This window comes from Lithobates pipiens, unplaced genomic scaffold (genome assembly GCF_037356315.1).
Source record: "Lithobates pipiens isolate NorthernLeopardFrog02 unplaced genomic scaffold, aLitPip1_a1.2 Scaffold_19, whole genome shotgun sequence".
Taxonomy (NCBI): Eukaryota; Metazoa; Chordata; class Amphibia; order Anura; family Ranidae; genus Lithobates; species Lithobates pipiens.
Window position 1 is genome coordinate 467416281 of NW_027507764.1, and position 21057 is coordinate 467437337.

Here is a 21057-nt window from a genome sequence, read left to right on the forward strand (position 1 = left end):
AATCACTAACACACAACCTGCTTGTTCCACAAAAGTTCTTATAAGGACTGGTAACTTGGTATAGGGTGCTACGGTACATAGGCTTGAGTGCGGTACAGTCTGCTGTTCTGTAAGGACCGCTATCGGTCCACAATAGATAGGGTTGACGTGCACCACTGCTGACCGCTGCCCTATACTGCAGCAGTCCTTCAGCGGTATAGGGACTGACGTACAGTCTGCTAAACACTAATACACAACCTGCTTGGTCCACAAAAGTTCTTATAAGGACTGGTAACTTGGTATAGGGTGCTACGGTACATAGGCTTGAGTGCGGTACAGTCTGCTGTTCTGTAAGGACCGCTATCGGTCCACAATAGATAGGGTTGACGTGCACCACTGCTGACCGCTCACCTATACTGCAGCAGTCCTTCAGCGGTATAGGGACTAAGAGTTTTGTCACAGGGTCATTTAAAAAATGACATGCAGAGGAAGAGGCAGGCCCTTCCGCAGGGGTGGTAGGGGTAGGGCAGGAGCAACAGGCTTGAGCCAAAGTGGGAAGTTGCAGAAGGTGCGTTCAATTACTTTAAAGGATGCACCAGACTTGGTTGAGTGGCTCGCTCAGCCTTACTCTTCTGCACCCTCCTCATCCTCTCGATCTGCACCCTCTTCTTCACTCTCTGCTATGTGCACCCCCAAAGACACTACCACCAACAACACGACCACCACCACCACCACCACATACCTTCCGCTTGAGTCACTGGAATTATTTTCCGATCCATATCAAGAGGACATTTCTGATGCGCAGCCACTCTTGGTATTGGATCAGGAAGAGGAGGTAGCAACAAGCGCTACTCAGCAGTCTGACGCCAGTACCCAGATCAGCCCAAGGAGGAGGTTGGTCCCCGGTGTTGCTGCCTACTCTACTTATAGCGGTGGGGAAGGTGACGTTGATGATGACGTGTCTAGTGATGTCACGTGGGTGCCCACAAGAGAGGAAGAGGAGGGGAGTTCAGAGGGAGATATGGACCAGCAGATAGGGAGGAGAAGCAGCAATGACTTACATTGCACAGCAGGGACAAAGCAGACTGCAAATGTATCAGGAGCGAGTCATCGACCATGTACGGTCACATCTGGCGCTCCCAGGACACCGGCACATGGCTCCGCAGTGTGGGCTTTTTTTAACGTGTCCGCTGCTGACAATAGCGTTGCCATCTGCAATCTTTGCAGTCAACGCGTTAGTCGCGGTAAGCCCAATACTCACCTAGGGACGACCGCCTTAAGAAGGCACATGAGCAGCCATCACCGAGCCCAGTGGGAGCAACGGAACACACAAAGCCACACTGCAGGCTCTCACCGTCCAGCCTCGTCTTCTACTTCTCCTTCTCCTCTCTCCTCACAATTGTCCTCCACTCCACCTTCCATCACGCCAAGCTCACATTTTTCTGCAAAAAGGCAGGCTTCCGTGGGCCTAATGTTTGAGCGTAAAAAAATGATGACGCCGGATAACCCTCTTGCCCAACGGTTGGCGGCTGGCTTGTCAGAACTCATAGCCCGCCAACTACTGCCATATAAACTGGTGGACTCGGAGGCCTTTCGCAAATTTGTGGCCATTGGAACACCACAATGGAAGGTCCCAGGAAGGAAGTATTTCTCAGAGAAGGGCATCCCAGAGCTATATGGCCATGTTCAGCGGCAAGTGAATGTATCTCTGGCACACAGTGTCGGTGCCAAGATACATCTGACCACAGACACGTGGTCTAGCAAACACGGGCAGGGAAGGTATATCAGTTTTACTGCCCACTGGGTGAACCTTCTGACGGCCGTCAAGCATGTAACCCGTGGCACCCGTGTAGATTTGGTTTTACCGCCACGGATTGCATGCAGGCCTGACTCTTCTTCTCCTCCTCCTACTCCATCCTCCTCCCTCTCCTCCTCAGCTGCCTCCTCCTTTTCCGCTGCTAGCGTCTCTTCCACTGCACCGCCCAAGCTCCCCAGAACCTATTCCACATGCCAGGTGAGACGTTGCCATGCCGTGCTGCGTCTGTTGTGCCTGGAAGCAAAGAGCCACACTGGCCCGGCACTCCTTTCAGCTTTGCGTTCACAGGCAGATGAGTGGCTAACACCGCTCAATTTGACAGTTGGTAAAGTGGTGTGTGACAACGGTGCCAATCTGCTTAGCGCATTGAAACAGGGCAAAATCACGCACGTGCCGTGCATGGCACACGTCTTAAACTTGGTCGTGCAGCGATTCCTTGTCAAATACCCTGGGGTCCAGGACATCTTGCGGCAGGCAAGGAAAATCTCGGCCCATTTCAGAAGATCTTACACGGCCATGGCTCGCCTTGCTGACATTCAGCGGCGACACCATCTGCCGGTCAGACGTCTTATTTGCGATTGCCCGACGCGATGGAACTCAACCTTCTATATGCTTGATAGGCTGCTCCAGCAGAAACGTGCAGTTAACGTCTACCTGTATGAACTCTGCGAAAGAAACGGTTCTGGGGAGCTGGGTTTTTTTTCACCGCGCCAGTGGCTGCTCATGCGCGACACATGCAGACTTCTGCGGCCATTTGAGGAGATCACCAAACTGGTCAGTCGCAGCCATGGCGCCATCAGTGACATGGTACCTTATGCCTTCTTTCTGGAGCGTGCATTGCGTCGTGTCATTGATCAGGCTGTGGAGGAGCAGGAGCGGGAAGATGAGGAAGTCGCAATGCTGGATGAATTCCCAGGGGGGGCTACTCTATCTGAGACAAGTCAACAACAGGAGTCTGATGAGGAGTCAGAGGAGGATGGTGCCGGGGCGGATGAGCAGGAGCAAGAAGAGCATGCTTTAAACCTTTCTGGGATCCCTGTTGTGCGAGGATGGGGAGAGGAGAATGAAGAGGACGACATTATCCTGGATGATGAGCAGGAGCCAGGCCACCACACCGCTTCCACTTTAGTGCAAATGGGGGCCTTCATGCTCCAGTGTTTTAATAGGGACCCCCGTATAAAAAGCATGAGGGTCAAGGACCAGTACTGGGTGGCAACGTACTTAGACCCCCGGTACAAACACAAAATGGCGGAAATGTTACCGCCGTCGCAGAGGGCTGTCAGAATGCAGCACTTCCAGGCCTTGCTTCGAGAAATGCTGCATTCTGCTTTTGCGTGCGCTGGCAGAGGAGCAATTCCCACTCCCAGAGAAGGATTTGCGGGTACCAATCCAACAGCGCCTGCAAGAAGAGGCCGGTTTGAAGATGTGTTGGTGACTTCGGATATGAGGTCATTCTTTCAGCCGACCCATCGACAGGTGTCATCCGGATCCAGCATCAGGGAACGCCTAGACCGTCAGGTGTCCGACTACATTGGGTTAACGGCCGATGTGGACGCTCTGAGGAGTGATGAACCCCTAGACTACTGGGTGGGCAGGCTTGACCTCTGGCCAGAGCTTGCCCAATTTGCAATCGAACTGTTGGCTTGCCCCTCATCCAGTGTCCTGTCCGAAAGGACGTTCAGCGCAGCAGGGGGGATTGTGACCGATAAGCGTACTCGCCTAGCTCACCACAGTGTTAACTACCTCACATTTCTAAAAATGAATGAGGCATGGATCTCGGAGGAATTCAACACATGTGATCAGTAGACCATGTATATGTCTATAAACAATTTTTGGAATCAAGCACACAGACCTTCTTAATTCATTTGGCTCACTTCCCTGACCCAAAAAAGCACACCGTACTATATGCCCCTACCCTCCTCTTTGAAGAGGTTGAGCGGTGTCATATTTCTACTGGGGCTGCTTATTATGAGGGGTTCCCACCATCCCTGTGCTGTGCTGACTTCCTCCTGGGTGTTCTTATTATGAGGGGCTCCCACCATCCCTGTGCTGTGCTGACTTCCTCCTGGGGGTTCTTATTATGAGGGGATCACACCATCCCTGTGCTGTGCTGACTTCCTCCTGGGGCTGCTTACGGTGCTGCTGTCAGCGCTGTATGTCACGGAGCTGCTGTCAGCGCTGTATGTCACGGAGCTGCTGTCAGCGCTGTATGTCACGGAGCTGCTGTCAGCGCTGTATGTCACGGAGCTGCTGTCAGCGCTGTATGTCACGGAGCTGCTGTCAGCGCTGTATGTCACGGAGCTGCTGTCAGCGCTGTATGTCACGGAGCTGCTGTCAGCGCTGTATGTCACGGAGCTGCTGTCAGCGCTGTATGTCACGGAGCTGCTGTCAGCGCTGTATGTCACGGAGCTGCTGTCAGCGCTGTATGTCACGGTGCTGCTGTCAGCGCTGTATGTCACGGAGCTGCTGTCAGCGCTGTATGTCACGGAGCTGCTGTCAGTGCTGTATGTCACGGAGCTGCTGTCAGCGCTGTATGTCACGGAGCTGCTGTCAGCGCTGTATGTCACGGAGCTGCTGTCAGCGCTGTATGTCACGGTGCTGCTGTCAGCGCTGTATGTCACGGAGCTGCTGTCAGCGCTGTATGTCACGGAGCTGCTGTCAGCGCTGTATGTCACGGAGCTGCTGTCAGCGCTGTATGTCACGGAGCTGCTGTCAGCGCTGTATGTCACGGAGCTGCTGTCAGCGCTGTATGTCACGGTGCTGATGTCAGTGCTCTGTATTACGGTGCTGCTGTCAGTGCTCTGTATCTCCTGCACCCTCTTGTTTGCCTACCCTGGTCCCTGACCTTCCCTCTCCTCCATTGCCTTCATTAGCTCCATAGTCCTGAATTGTCAGAACAATTTCCCAAATAAAAAAAAAATGCTTGTAGTTATCGATCCCAAATTCACCTCATACATGTATTATGCTATTGTCCAGGTGGTGGGACTACGTGCTACCCCCTAATAATTACCCCGTGGCCGCAAATTCGACCTAAAGGTTTGCGAAATTCGCCTCCCATTGAAGTCAATGGAGCCCGCGGCGAACGGTCGTTTTCGCGAACGTTTGTGTCCGTTCGCGTTTCGCGTTCGCGAAACGTCCCGTCGGAAGTTCGTCCATCACTAGTGATGAACAACATGATGCCCAGTTAGAACAGGAACACAGGTGTTAAAGTTTAAAGTTGTTGTAAAAGCTCAAGGATTTTTACCTTCACGTATTCTTTGCATCTACATCTGGTGAAGAGAGAAAAAAATTAGCACAAAGCAGACATAGTACAGCTTTTTGGAACCTCATAGAGAGTAAAGTATTGATAAAGCTTTGTCCATAGTTATTGATTAAGCTTTGTCCATAGGCTGCAATTTACAGAAGAAAAGCTGTTGTGTCATTGGCCCTGATTCATCAAGCAGTATTGCGTGAGTGCAAAGTAGTGCAAGTGACATACAATTATATTGGTAATATTGGTATTATTGTTTTTTTTATGTCTCTTAAAGACTCCAGAATTGAGTATTCTTCTACAGAATTTTCTACACCCACCTGTGTCAGCTATTAAAAGGGGGCTTTGTTTTTACCTTTAGATTCTCAACTGACTGTGTGAAACTCATTTAATATATTATACCTTGATGGTTAATTGGGAAAGAGGTATGAGTTTTGGTGGGGTTCTTTCTGGGTAGTTAAAAAAACTAGTGCCTCCAAAAACCAGAAAATAAAAAATAGACTTTTGGATGACTACAGATAAACCTGTAAATTTTAGAACTCACAGTCCTTACAAAGAGCAGACATCACAAGATTCCCACTAACTGCCTTATGATCCATACAGTCTTCTTCTGTGCCCCTTCCCAATTTAGTTTCAGTTTGTCACAGGGGCCTGTGAAGGGCCTATTGCTGCCATCATGGATAGGCTCCACCGAATGGCACAACCCTGCCTATTGAGCGTGCCCTTACAGGTCCTAATGCAGTCCCCTCTTGGACACAGAAACTTCAGTTGGCAAATCCTACTAATGGAGTTTTCTGGCTAGTAGCTGGCATCTCCTGTATCTACATTTAAACAGTCTTTTTTCAAAAAGAAAACATGTTGTGTGGGTTTATCTCAGGACAGTTACTCCTAATTAGAAATGCAAGTAATACGTTTGAGCATATTCTATGGAAAATGACATATATACATAAACATAGGTAGTATCATATGCTTTCCCACACAATTGTTTTTACAGTCCACTTTAAGTCTTTTGAATTCCTTTAAGGAGCTGTGTGGCCTCGAGGCCAGTATAATGTAAGTCTGTCACTGGGTGTAAATGTAGGGAATGCATAAATCAAAAGCAGCAAGTTAAATATAGAAGTGATTGCTCAAAACAGCATAATGAGCATTTAATGTGTCTGTATAATTAGCGATTTGAATAGACAGACCATGTCGTAGGTTGTGGTGCATTTTGTTTGTTTAACATAATGACTCATTTCTAAAGGAACATGAGCCAGCTAGTTTTCAGGGTATAAGTATACAGTTCAAATCACAGGGACTTGGATAATATGGGGGTCTCTGTTAAAATTGTACAATTGTAAAATACGAATTTGATTGCTCGTAATGGGACTATTTTAGCACCATTTTTCTTTCCGATGAAGAACGCTTAATGCTAAACTCCAGACACGTTTAAAAAAAAAACACGCAAGTCTGCAACTCTATTCATTAATCAAAACTTAAAGCATGTTTCATGCAAGCAAAGTAATGACTTGAATTTAACTTGGTATCAGCCTCCTGCAGTGCCTGTACAGCAATGCTCAGGTTGGGGGAGGGAGAAACAGCACAAGAAACCAATTAGTTGTATGTCCATATAAGACGGGATGAACTCAGCAGTCTACTGTATTTCCTTTAACTGTCCAGTCACAGGCTTAGGGAGGGACAAGACCTACTGTATAAGTGTTACGTAAGGCGGTTCTTCAGCCTTTTTTTTTATTTATAATAGTTAGCAGCTACAAATCCTGTAGGTGCTGACTTTTAATAAAAGGACACTTACCTGTCCAGGAGTCCAGCGCCATGCTCATCTAAACTACTTCTTTGCCGGTCTTTGGGTCCTGTTTACTGTGGGTATCTGGCTGTGAATCCTTGCAGCGTCATAGCAAGCCGTGTTGCACTTTGTGAATGGTCCTGCAGCTTTCTGGGACCTGTCATGTTTCCCAGAAGGTTGTGGGGGAGGGGGGGTGGTTAGCACTTTATGGAAGTGGGAACAGGTACCTGTCAAAACCTCCAAAAGGTGCCAACAACAGAAAAGGGGCGGGGGGAGGGCAAGAGGGTATAAAGTGGGACTTTGCCTTTAGGGGGAAATTCCACTTTAGCTGCAGCAAAGAAAAATCAGGCCTCCTGTTCTTCCAGACAGAGTTGTGAAAATCTCAGGACTGGATAGATGGGAATGCAAATCCTTTGGCATGTGCAAAGGTTCCCATACATGTTATTAATCTGTGTATTTATCCATGTCCTGGAGTTTGGGAAATTAATAAGGTACTATTTGCACTTACATTGGCAACACTTTGTGGTAAAACAGGCATCTTTATTTACTCCAAAGTCACACACATGTAAAATCATGGAAGGGAAGACTTCAAATCAGCTCCACACCCTCACAAAAATTATGATAACATTCCTTTATTGAAAATTCATAAAAGCAATGGATGGGTACAGGCAGGGAAAGAAAAGGTAAGGTTGACGCATTTCACACTATTAAAGTGCTTTGTCAAAACCACACAAATGCAAACACAATACACTCTCTTATATCAAGTTAATCACATGACAGTTCAGGTGTATTCCATTAGTTTAAATTAAGTGATTGCACAGATAGATATGAAAACACTCCTGTTTAAAGATAGTATTTGAAGATATACAAACAACAAAAATTAAAAACAGAAAAGGTTCTATACAATATAGCAACATTAGCAATAAAGGGAAAAACATTTTTCCCAATATCGGAAAAGATAAAAAGATAAATACACACCATGAAGATGGGTACTACAATAATTAGCACACGGACAGAAAAAAAAACCCAAGGATATATATGACCCTCAATAATAATATAATTGTAAACATCCGAAGGGCAAATAGTGGTGTTACCTAGTCATAGAAATGAGCCAAGTCCCATTCAAAATTGTAAACCGCGGGTAACATGATGGGGATGTCCTGAGTCCGCATGAAACAACGTTTTTCCAGAGTTTGGTTTTCTGTATACACTAGATTTTATATGGCCATCCCCTTTGGAGAGCGTGACATCTAAAAAAGAGATTGATTCACTATTCATCTGTCCAGTAAACTGCAGTTTCAAATTATTGTCATTTAAATAACCAAGAAAGTTATTCAAATCACCCACAGTATCTGTACAGGCGAAAGGGGTTCCTATCTTCAAAGATGCAGCCCCTCTCCCATCAACCCATATGGAGGTTGGTGAGAGATGGAGAAAAACAAGCCCCCATGGCTGCCCCACACCTCTAAAGATAGAAGCTACCATCAAAGGAAAATAAGTTATGGGTAAGCAGAAATTCCAAACATTTCAAGATGTACTCTTTATGTATGGAAGAAAAATGACTGACATGAGCCAAGAAAAATTCAACTGCCTGTAAGCCCAATGTGGTAGGGTATAGAAGAGTAAGTCTAGAGATGTCGCAAGTGATCCAGGTGTCACCATCCTCCCATACTAGCTTATTGCAACATTGTAGTAATTGCTTTGTGTCCCTTAGATAGCTGGGGAGGCCCCTCACTATGTGCTGTAGCGGACAATCAACCCATAGCCCAAGATTTTAATTGAATGAACCTATGCCAGCCACTTTAGGACGTCCCTTAAAAGGGACTAAACCTTTTTGTGTTTTGGAAACACGGGTACTATTGGTGCCTCAGGGATCATGTTCTCACCCTCCTTCTGTGATAAAATGTCCAGACGTATCCCTTTTAGTACAAGCTCACCCAAAACCCACTTGAACTCATCAGTGGGGTTACTTCTAAGCTCACCGTATATATCTGTGTTCGATAATTGTCGGAGAGCTTCTGCTTTAAACATAGAGGCATCTTGAATCACCACCAGACCTCCCTATTCTGAATTCTTAATCACAATAGCAGAATCACGGCTAAGAGACTCAGAGCGCTCTTCAGAGGAGAGATTATCATTAAAGACATGTCCCCTACTCCCAGAGTGTAAAGCCAATCTAGTTAATTTTCCTCTGAAAGGTGTCTAAAGCTTTACCTCTGGAGTTCACAGGATAATAGTCAGAACATAGTTTGAAAGAGACCTCCACAGGAAGGGTGGTCTCACATACCTCCCCACCAACTGACTCATCCTGTAGCTCTTCTAAATCCTGAACTGCACACTGCTCTCTAAAGCCCATGGGTACTTGTGGTTCTACAGTTGCACTGGAATCATTAGTGATCACGTCCTGAGTATCTTGATAGTAGTGTTTCTGAAGGGTGATATTGCATGCATATTTGTTTACATTTAAGATCGTATTGAACAAACTGAAATGTCTAATGGGGCAAAATATTTAAATCGCACGAAAGTAGTGAAATCTCTGACGTAGTTAATGATCTTGTAGACAAATTTAAGACGTTTGAACCGTCTTCTGCTGCTGGTCCCTAAGGTTGTAAAAACGTCTTTCTTCTCCTACCCCCCTCTCCTGTTTTTTTGGAGGGAATTTCTTTTCCCTTTCTTTTTCTTTTTCTTTCCACGGAGGCCCGTTTGGGAATTTAAACACAGTTCAGCTAATCCTCTAACGGCTACTTCCACAGATGAGTCAGAGGTAAAGCCACTTAGAGTGTGGTCAAAGATCTGTCTCTGTCAGAAAAACTGACATGTTTACCTGTACTACCCTCTGTGAATCATTTCCTGTGTCTGTACTGGAAGTGGGGTCTTTTCCAAACATAAACAATGTTGGACTCATAATCAAACCGATCTCTCAGTAATTTCTCTTTTTTATTTCAATGATTCCTCTCTCTATACGGCCCAACTTTTCTCTCAATATCAGATCCAGATCTTTAAATGGCACGAATAATTTTTTGATGTCTGAGATCTCTTGTTGCAGTCTCTCAATCTTGTTAGATTTGGATTTAACAATAATTCTCATGAGTTACAAAGAGTATGTCGTAAAAGCATCAGCCCATGATTTCTTTAAGTCCTCATCTGTAAGTTCAAAAGTCAGGAACTTCTTAATTCTAAGACCCAGAGGAACTTGCTAAAGAGACAGGTATTCATTCAATGTGTTTTTGTCCCAAAATTATTTCATCTCTTTAACCATGAGGCTTTCCATTTTACGGAACAAAAACTTAAGAGAACCCATCCCATCATCCACAATGGTGTGCAGACTTTGGCTGGCCGCTGTTTGCAGAGGATTCTCATGTGCTGTGCTCAAAGTCCTGCTATATCTTTCCCCTGTTATGTTACTAACCACATCCGAAGAAATGCTCATGTTGTCTACATGGAAATTTGGAATATATACAATGAGCCAACTATTCACTGAGCCAAAGTGAAATCTGAGTGAATAAATGAAAAAAGATCCCTGCTCCAGGTGAGTAGTTATCGGCTACTGATCCAAGATGAATCCCATGAGGTGGGGTACACGCCCTGCCACTGCAGCAGTGAATATGGAATGGAAGACTTTGGATTGGCTGCACACCCACACAAAAATTAAGATAAGATTTCCTTATTGAAAATTCATAAAAGCAATGGGTGGGTACACGTACAATCACGTGTGTCATGCTACAGCTGAGAAGGACTAAATCAGAAAACAAAACCCATCCTTACAAACATAGGGGCCTTGCCTTCCCATGATTTCCAGGTTAGTGAGGATAATGCAATGGTAGAGGGTGCACAAGTGCAGCACATTGCCCTCACTATTTCCCATTGATGTTAATGCATAAAACAAATTCCCATGTTGGAACATTATCTTTTATCAAAATACTGTACTACAATAGACATTTACATGCTTATTGCACACCTGGCCAGATCAAACAACAGTCCTTTTGTTTGTGTCCACCTTCAAAAGTCATCCAAACACCCCCAGCCCTCAGATGACAGAAGTTGGTTGAATTGAATAGTGTTGGGGCAATTGACATTGCCATTCCAAATAAGATAGGATAAATGTGGGTGACTTTCGGATTGCAAAAATTCTGTCCATCAATAGAGAGGGTGAATGAATGATCTGTAGTAAGCTTTAATTCTCCATGGTGCTTTTATGTGGCATGAGAATGTGGGGGCTACCACATATTGCACAAAAAGTCAAATATAAAGTATACATTTGTAACCCATTTGTTGTGGTCTTCAAGATTCGCATTACAAACCTTTGGTGCGAGCCTGCATACCGATATGAATGTCACCCACCACAGCAGTCACACTTATTGCTATTGGGTCAGATGTAATATTATTATAGATAGAGTTTCTACTGGCTTTTCCCTAGGGTCAAGGTTGGAAGAACTCTGAAGTGCTTGATCTGTTCTCCCATATGCAGGAAGAATGAAACTCTGGAAGAGGAGTCAGTTATAATGTGCAAATACAAGAATTAGCAGCATTCTGCAGAGTGTGGAAGTTTTATCTTTACACTGTGAAGAGGATAAAAAAACATTAAACATTAACTTGAAAGGCCTTCAAAAATACTGGCTTAGTATAAAGCCGGACAATGTGTAAAAATGAATGTGCAAAGAGTAGTGGTCTACACACTACCATGCAGATTTTACCTTCCACTAATCTGACTATAGTAATGGTAAACTAATACTTAGCCCTGTGTTACTGCTCTTTGCATTGTCTTAGTGAATTCATATGATAGGGTCTATCTTTTTGTGATTTAGCTCTAGCGGTAGGCTCTGTTTAGTTTTCCAAACACATCAGTTTGTTGTGTTAGCAAAAAAAAATTTCTTGGAGAAAAACAATTGTTGGAGAAGGCTATTATTTACATTATCATATGATTATATAGGATTTTAAAAAGATAAATTGATCTGAGTATACAAAAAAAAAATATCTGCAGAGTGTACTTACTCTTGAAACTATTTGAATTCTGACACCTCATTAACTTAGCTGCACCTTGGAAAGCGATACACTCTATTACCGCTACACCACCTGCTAGAATCTGGTATATCGTTTTTTCCCGTTAGATAGTATGTGTGTAGAGTACGTGCAACTTCTTTTTTAGTGCTTTGTTACCTCCAAAAATGACTAATCAGTCCAAGAGCACAAGTATTGAAGCACAAGCAAAGGTGTGAAGGCATGTGAATGGACATGTGTAGGTCACAGGTATTAGGACATACTGTACCTAAAGTCTATCTTACCTCTTTTATTATTTTTAAAGGGTAAATTATATTGAAATGTTCTCATGTTTTTTTAACATACAAAAGAAAGTGAACAAAACCAACAAAAATTCTAAACCAAGACATTGCTCAGCAGTTTACAAAACAAGAGCATATCCATACATACTAGTGCAATGATTAATGAAAAGGACCAAATACCTGTGTCCTGATACAGAAACACAGCACAGGAAATATATCATTACAAAAGTTTTGAAGGCATAGGTATATCAAATGACCTCAGAGCCAATGTGAGTAAGTAATTATTTACATGTAGGCATAGGACACTATTCTGGAGTAACCGTATCTTGGGAATCTATCCAGGGGGACCAAACTTCTTAGGGCATCCCCTCGACTCAAATGTCAATGGGAATTGCCCTTTTAACAAGCAAACCATAAAGATAGTGAGGGGAGGACGGTAGATTTCCAATGCAACATTATTCATTTCTTAGCATAGAAAAATAGTAAACATAGAATTGTTTTCATTCCATTAGGGAGAGTGTCATTTTCCACATAATCTAATAAGCAAAGTAATAGGTTACATATATTGAGGAGCTGTAGAATCATACTGGTAAAGTTAGTGACCTCAGACCAAAAGGCTCATATTGATGCGCATTTCCAGGCCATATGGTAAGGATCAGGGCTGCACTGTGCAAAACCATTACACAGAGCAGATAAGTATTTTTATTTTTATTTTTTTAAAGCTGAACTTTTAATACCACTTAAAATAGTTTAGTCCTAGAGTGGAGCAGGGAGGTACAATGTGGAGAAAATTTGGAATGCTCTTCTTGCAAGAGCTATTTTTCAAGCTTTGAAGCTTGGAGCGTTACAAAAGCCCACATTTAGCAGCGGCAGTGCGGCAGACTATCTTACCTCTAGACTAGACCAGTGAACAGGTAGCTCTTGCTTTCTTCAGGAGAACTGGTGGGTGTTTGGGGCTTGTTCATACGTGGCTTTGTTGTCTCACTCAATCCTGTTTAAAAATAAAATTTTAGCAATGGACTAATCCTTTAAGGCTACATTAATATGGTGCTTTTAAATTTTACTCTGCCTTTATTGCAGAAAATTACTTTATTCCTGTGACACCCTGTCTTTGGTACAGGAAGTTAATAGACACTTCTTCAACAGTGACAAAGGCAGCAATAAAAACCTTCACACCAACTAAAACAACAAAGAAAAAGTTTTGGCTGGAGTTTTGGCCTAAAACACAGGCTGTCCAGTCAAATTAAAGTCAGAATAAACCAAAAGTACACACTGGTTGTATAAATAAGAAATGAGAAGCTTCTCAGAACTGAATATATGTATTATGTATTACTAGCTACCAGGAGAGATTTTGTTATACTCTGTTACTTTGCTTCCACAAGGTCAAGGACAATAACATTTATAAAAATGGTTGTTTTAGTTACAAATGTTACTCCAATGTCAGAATAATGTGAAATATGTCAAGATCTGTATCTGGGAATCATTATGTACAAATTAGAGACCAGTATTGATATATTCATTATATTTATGATGTGTGACTCTAAAGGGGATCTGTCATGAAGAATAGTGTACTTTGACCTGAAGAAGTTCTTGCATGTTAAAACAAGTATGGAGCCTGCTATCTACAAGGCAATCTAGGCAGACGCATAGGGCCTAGTGGATGTCCAGGGGACCCAGTTACATCTCTCTTGCTCCTGTAGTAGACCAGGTGGATGGCACAATTGGTAAAAGCTGCACATCTGTCTGTCACTTCACAAAGGAGGATTTACTTGTAGGCAGTTGGTGTCAGATGAGGACATGCCAGTGTAGACAATGCAAATGGGGAGGGGTTCTTTGTACCTATTGCAGTCCTTATGCTGTCAATCAGAGGGATGGGGAGGACCAAAGCTGCTACCTTGCTTATAGCCAAATTTGACCTTAATCAATCTCTGCTCAAGTGGCATGTTTTTGCTATTTTTTGGGGGGGATTTATTTTGAGTTTTGGGGATTTTTTTGGAAGTTGTGGCAAACTGTTTTCCATCTTTATCAGTGACAACCTGCAGAATGATCAGAGCTGCTATCTCTATGCTACTTTCTCTTATTGGGGTTGAGTTACCAAAGGAGTAGTAAAGGTTGTCTCTCAAAGCAAATGTTAAACCTGAAGCATAGGCATACATTTTCATGTACATTTACATTAGTACAGCTTGGACCAATGTAATCATACCTGTGCAATGCCTGTAGTAGTCAGCGCTACTACAGTGATAGTAGTAGTCTTCTGGGTCCAGTGGCAAGTGCTGCCCTTCTGCATAGTAGCTACAGGGGGTTGCTCACGTAGCACTGCTACCCTTCACAGAATGCCTTTTATTTCTTTCAATCAATACTGAATGAAGGTGTTCTATAACTGGATAAGGTGTCATTTGTGACGTCACCTCTCTACCTCACTCAACCAGGGAATGCCTATATATATATATATATATATATATATATATATTTAAATATATATATAAATATATATATTTATTGAAGGAAATATAAGGCATTCTCTTAATAGAGGCAGTGCCTAGTGGGCGACCCCCCACCATGTAAAAGGGCAGCCACTCGGCACAGGACACAGAAGACTGCTGTTATCACTGAAGAAGCTCTTAATAAACTGATCAAGCTGGACCTATGCAAAAAAAATTGGTCCCTAAACTTTAGTGGTAACATAACTTAGCAAAGCTTGGTAAAGCTGATATGCAAAGAAAATGAAAGCAGCTGAATTTTTTGCTTTTGCATAATTAGATGATTGAAATGAACACAGCTTCAATTTATTTACTAAACTGTGCACATTCGCTTGGCAACAGGTAAAAAGGAACAAAGGGAAGGCTCCCTATTCTGCATTGAAAAAACATACGTTTATATGCATGTAAACCTAAATCTATTTTTCAGTATGTTTAACATTTAAAAAATTTTGTGAATATGTTTTAAATTATCTGGAGATTCTGTCAGTAACAACACTTCCTGTAGCAGGCTGACCACGCTAAGCCACCGCTCTACAATCAGTGGTGGCGTTGTCAGCCTGCCATTTAAGCTCCTTCAGTTGGCCATTGTGCTGCCTATCTGATAAACCTTAAAGGCAGCCCCAGGGCCAACTGAAGGAGCTCACACGGAGCTGACAATGCTACTGCTTATTGGAAGGCAGCAGCTTAGTGTTGTCATCAAATGTTGTTACTGGATCTCCAAACAAGAAATCCTGAAATTGAGTCACAAAAAAGGGATTTGCTTAAGAAAATGGTATACATTGAGAGATGATTTCAAACATACTGAAAAATAAATTTTGGGCTTACTTAAACTTTAAAGAAAGAAGGTTTTTCCATAGTTTCTGTCGGCAGTACAAGGCTGGGATCTTGCATCTTATTTGATAGGTTCGCTTTGAGGCAAGTTTAAATGTTGCTTAACCTGACATGATGTTTATAGAGAACACAAGCTCACTGAGATTCAGTATAATGTATGCCCCTTCAGTAAATCAACCCCAAAATAATTTGTGTGACAAACTCTGTAGGTCACTGTATCTACAGTGTGTGCTTCCTTGTAGGAGGTATATATTTCAAGGAAAATTGCTAAGTGTGACCTATAAACATTAGTTAAATATTTAGTTTGGCCACTCTTCCTCACCAAGCAGCTGAGAGAAATGTAAACAGATTCGTATAATTAAAATCCAGACACTTCTTGTTTTTTGGTGGAATACACTTATTTGTTGCAATGCTTAAAGCCCAACTGTGGGCAAAAAAAAAACCTGCAGTGCCCCCTCCCCCGCCCCCCCCCCCACATTAAATGTTAAATGCTTCTAAGCCTAGGGCATTGGAGAAGATGCTCTATTACTTACCTGACCCACTGCTTCTTCTATTTATCTGCCGTCTGACTGGTCTGCCGCACTCCATCCTCCACCAGGTATAATGCAGGGTTATTAGCTCTTCACTGTACATTTTTAGAAACAGTAAAGAGGGGACTTTAAAACTGCCATAACACACAAGTTATAAAAATATTTGTTTATTATACTGTAACATTAAAATATGTAAGTACAAATGGATATTAAAAACAAACAAAGAATATTGAATACAGATTCTTATGTTGTTGACAAATGCTCTTTGTTCGACAAGTTTCAACAGTCGGCTTCTTCAGGAGCCATAAAGAATTATATATATTGTCACAACATTGATATTCAAAAATTGAATAAACAGCATTCAACAGGGAGTCACTGAGGTTCATGCACCAATGGATCTGGCCCCAACTAGGTAGGCCATAGGGGGAACAGATTCATAAATATAAAATCATCCAAATGCTAAAAATTATATTGAATGAACTGCTGAAGAAACCACTTAAGAGATTTCACATGGGAAGCCAAGGATCTTTTTCCGGAAACTAACTTGAAATGTTCACATGGTAATAGCATATAACATGGGCAACAATAAAACCCCAAGGTAGGGCAGCCATTATCCTAGGATCAATGATAAAGACCCGGTAGAGATTCCTCAGCTCCTGCACTGTACATAGTAATACCAAGGCTCCACCCACAGGCCGGATCTTTGAGGAGAGGAGGAGGAGAGCATCAGAGCATGCTGGTGCGGGAAGTCAGGTAGGTAATACAGCCTCGTTTGCAAAACCCTAGACTTTACAAGCATTTAACGCTTACTGTGGGGTGGGAGGAGGATGTGGAATTGTTGAGCTTTAAAGTGGATGTAAACCCTAACCGTATAACAACTAGTAAAACAATTGCCATGTTTTTCAGTAAAATGCTGTTTTCTCAATTTTACATCCTTTTTTGCTTCCCAAAGAGAAATAGGGCGATAACGCTCCCACACTGTACTATATCTATGGGGGAGGGGGGGCTGGGGCGGGAGTGTTGTCATCCTAAAATAGGACTACAATATTTATCCCCCTTTTTTTCTCCAAGGCTTAACATATATAAAGGGTTACTTCACCTTTTCACAAAACAACAACACAAGAAGAACTACCTTACAACACCCATCTTACACCCCCGGTCCCTGATGCATTTACCTTCTTGGATGATTATCTTCTGCCACCCATGTCTGCTGGTGTAGTGGTCAAGACAATTAAAAAATGCAGTATACAGCCGGTGGCTGTGTAGTATCATAATGCTCCCAGTGGTTTGTGGGCATTAACAAGGGCCGCCACATGGCCTTGCAGACCAATAAGAGCCCTCTTTCCTCCAGGATGGTGTTACACAAGAAAGTTGGGTGCAGAAGAGATAGTTTTTCAAATACCCGGACCGCTACACCGGCAGGTATGGGTGGCAGAACATATTCATCCATAGAGGTAAGTGCAGCGGAGACAGGGACTATGGCGAGGGTGTTGTGAGTTAGTTCTCCTTTTCAAGTTTTATGAAAAGGTGATCTAACCCTTTAAACTCTGAAATGTTTACATTTACAGAGCCTTGCATTCATTACTTTTAGAATTACTGCACGGCAGCAAATAAAATTTCAATATTCTCAGTTGGCACAGCTGAAACTTCAAAACTCTTTCTGTACATAATTGAACATAATATGTAGTCAATTTTAATTATAAAGCTATTTTTTTCTGATTTGGTTTAGAACATCATCTTATCCAGAAAAGTATATAAAGATGATTACGATTGAAAGGTTTAGGCTTTCTCCTCTAATATTAGAACATCTGTATAAATGTATTTTTCTTTTCTCTGCAATTACCTGATTCAGCTTTATTTCGCTTTTATTTCCTTAAATGCAGACAAAATCCTAATTTCAGGATATTAAATCTACCTTGTAATTAAGTAGTGAGCTAAGTGATAGTGTGATTACTTCTAACAACTTTTTAATGTTTCGACGCCTATAATTATTCCTAAACTTGTGTTAGGTGTAATGTGATAATGTGGCAAATGGTTTAGTTACACCAATCACTAGGGAATTCACAAGCACACAGTAATGAGCGGCCAAGACTGATGGCTTTCAGGCAGAATTTTATGGTGGCCACAACTAAAGATGCTATGTAAATTTAAAGAGGCTGTGTACACACATGCAAGTAAAATATTTTAAGAAAATTGAGCAAAAATATAATCAAATTTAAGCTAAAATATATCTGTTGGAATGATATTCTAAAAGCTAGAACAGTACAATCTTAAAGAGAATCACCATCTTAGCCTCAGGGCACTGCCTTTCGATCATTCAGAACTATGCCATTTTACTGTATATCTGAGAAATAATACTGATTTACTATTTGGTGCTCCAGCTGACTGCTGATAAATAGTTTTTTTATTATTTGTACCACATATATTGTATCCTTTAATTCAGTCCAGTCTGTTTACAATATGTCCCATCCTAAAAGTGGAAGTAAAGGCAAAACTTAACGACTGGCCATACATTTTACAATTTTATATTTCAATTTTCCTTTAGATTTACCAAAACCATATAATATGAGGTCAAACCTAAACACCTTCAATTTGTATGCAAACAGGCAAGTCCTTGTACTACATATTTTAAGGTAAATCTAAAGGAAAATGAATAAGAAAATTGTATAATGTACGGCCAGCCTAACTCTAAACCTACACTTACTCCCATCCTAAGCTCAATATACCTAGCCCTGTAAAGGAAAGATTGCTATACTTACCTATTCTGAAGTCACTCTGGTCCAGACCCAGGGCGAGCTGTCAGCAGCGGCTTCAGTGTGTAGGAGAGAAGGAATGGATGGCTGCACACCAAGGTAGTGATGAATCTCTTTATTGTAAAACCCATAACATGAATAACATGACAGGATAGGCAAACAGGTACAGGTAGACGAGTTTCACACAGCGATGCTGCGCTTGGTAATGAATAAGTGCAACGTCGCTGTGCGAAACGCGTCTACCTGTACCTGTTTGCCTGTCCTGTGATGTTATTCATGTTACGTATTTTACAATAAAGAGATCCATCACTACCTTGGTGTGCATCCATCCATTCCTTTTATCCATATTGCGCGGCCGGCGAGCCGAGGCTAGTACCCTTGGGAGGAGTCCTTTTCCCCAGCCTACTGGGTTCCATCACTTACTTGGAACAGCATTTTCTTATCCTAGTGTGTAGGAGAGTCAGCCGACAATGGAAGCACCATAGTAAGTCTATGGGTGACTTTACTTCCCAGGCATTTCCCAGTCATTGTCGCCTTTCTCCTGCACACAGAAAGCACCGTTGGAGACCGGACTGGAGTGGCTTCAGAATTGGTAAATATAGCAATCTTTCCTTTACAGGGTTAGATAGATTAGACTTAGATTGGGGGTGGCAGTAGGTTTAGTGGTTAGTTAGGTTTTGCCTTTAATTTCACTTTAAACCATGATGAAAGGGGTGAGGTCTGGCAACCAAAACGTGCTGGCTTCCATTTGATCTTACATTGGAATAAAATTATTATCTAGAAAACCAGAAGGTTTTATTATTCGTAGCTACTTTCTTGGCTTGTGCAGTGCTTGTTATGATACATCTAATGCTCCATGTAAACTCTGGTTTATATATTTAATGCTCACTGTTATCTTGTAATTATTGTGCAACGATCATTAAAAATAAATATAAAATAATTTTATTTAGGCCAGCCCTTTTCAACCTTTTTACCCTAGAGGAACCCTTACAAATAATTTTCAGGTTTTGGAGTATACCAGATAAAACCAGTTCATCGGGGGTCATTGGAAAAAATGCCCCTCTTAAGCTGTCCATAGATGGTTGAACTCTGAACCGGCCGTGATTCAAACCATGTATGGGCAGGCTGATTGTACCCAAGTTGATCAATCGATCAACTTGAGTACAACCAGCCTGTCGGATTTTACATGTGATTATTCCTATCGTCTATTATATCCTCTAGCAGTAATTACTGTGGGGCAGGGAGAACACAATGGTTCCAATTTTATTGGTGTAAATCTCAGATCCATTCGACATTCCCGTATAAGTGTTCAGTCATGGGTAAATATTTACTATTTGTATACCCCTGGCACAGAAGTCACTCGTGACTTTTTTTTTTCCAGGGATACTAAAAGCATACACAGCATACAAGTTACTAGACATCACTATGAAGCGAAAGGGTGAGCAGTCACCGTCTCCTTTTCTCAGTATGTGTACACATAGGTTGGGTGTGTTTGGAGAACTGATGGTTTCTGATTGACAGCAGGCTATAGAAAATCAAAAACCCGCAGATCACACAACCATACCACCCCTAGAAAAGTAAGCGCTACGCAAACTGTTGGTGCTATATAAATCCTGTATAATAATAATAAAAAGAAGTAGTAGGGCAGCTCATATGCTGAAAACTATATACGTATGTATGGAAGGAGTTATAGAAGAAAGGTTGGGACTTTGAATGAGACACAGGTCTAAATCCCTATGCATGCATGAAAAAGAGGGGTTTTTATGTATGCAAGTATATATCCATTCAATTCTGTGGGCCAGCTGGGCACCGTGCCTGATACGCTTGAAAGCTATTTTCCATATCATTTTTACAAAATAAATCATCAGGTTTTTTCTCAACCCTTCCATATAGCTCAGATTGTGACTGGCATGCAGAATTTAATAACTTATTCATAACCAATTTGTATTCACACAATAGGGCCACTTTATACAGGAGCCAATTCACCCTCAGTCTTTGGTTGTGGGAGGAAAAGGGAGAACAAGCAAATTCCGTGCAGGTAGGGTCCTGGCCAAGATGCAAACCATGGATCCCAGTTCTGCAAAGCATAAGTGCTATCTACTATATAAAAAAGTGGAAAGGGGTTAGTGAAAAAGCTGAAATGCTCATATGTGGCAGCCACTGAGTATTATCTGTGGGCTGGATTACTGAAGTTTAATCAATATGTGCTCTGATTTTTATTTGACCAGTTCCATTATCTGGTATTCAATTATATTAAAATTAAATAAAAATACACTTTAAAGGTACATTGGTTTGTGCATTCAAAATTTCATTTCACCTTTATCCAGAAATGTATTGAAACTGAGGGCATTAATAA

General features: G+C 42.2%; 1 protein-coding gene across 2 annotated transcripts in view; it reads left to right on the forward strand.

The window, feature by feature from the left end:
• Positions 1-21057, forward strand: part of SULF1 (sulfatase 1) — a 193299-nt gene that overhangs the window by 27720 nt on the left and 144522 nt on the right. The window lies entirely within an intron of this gene.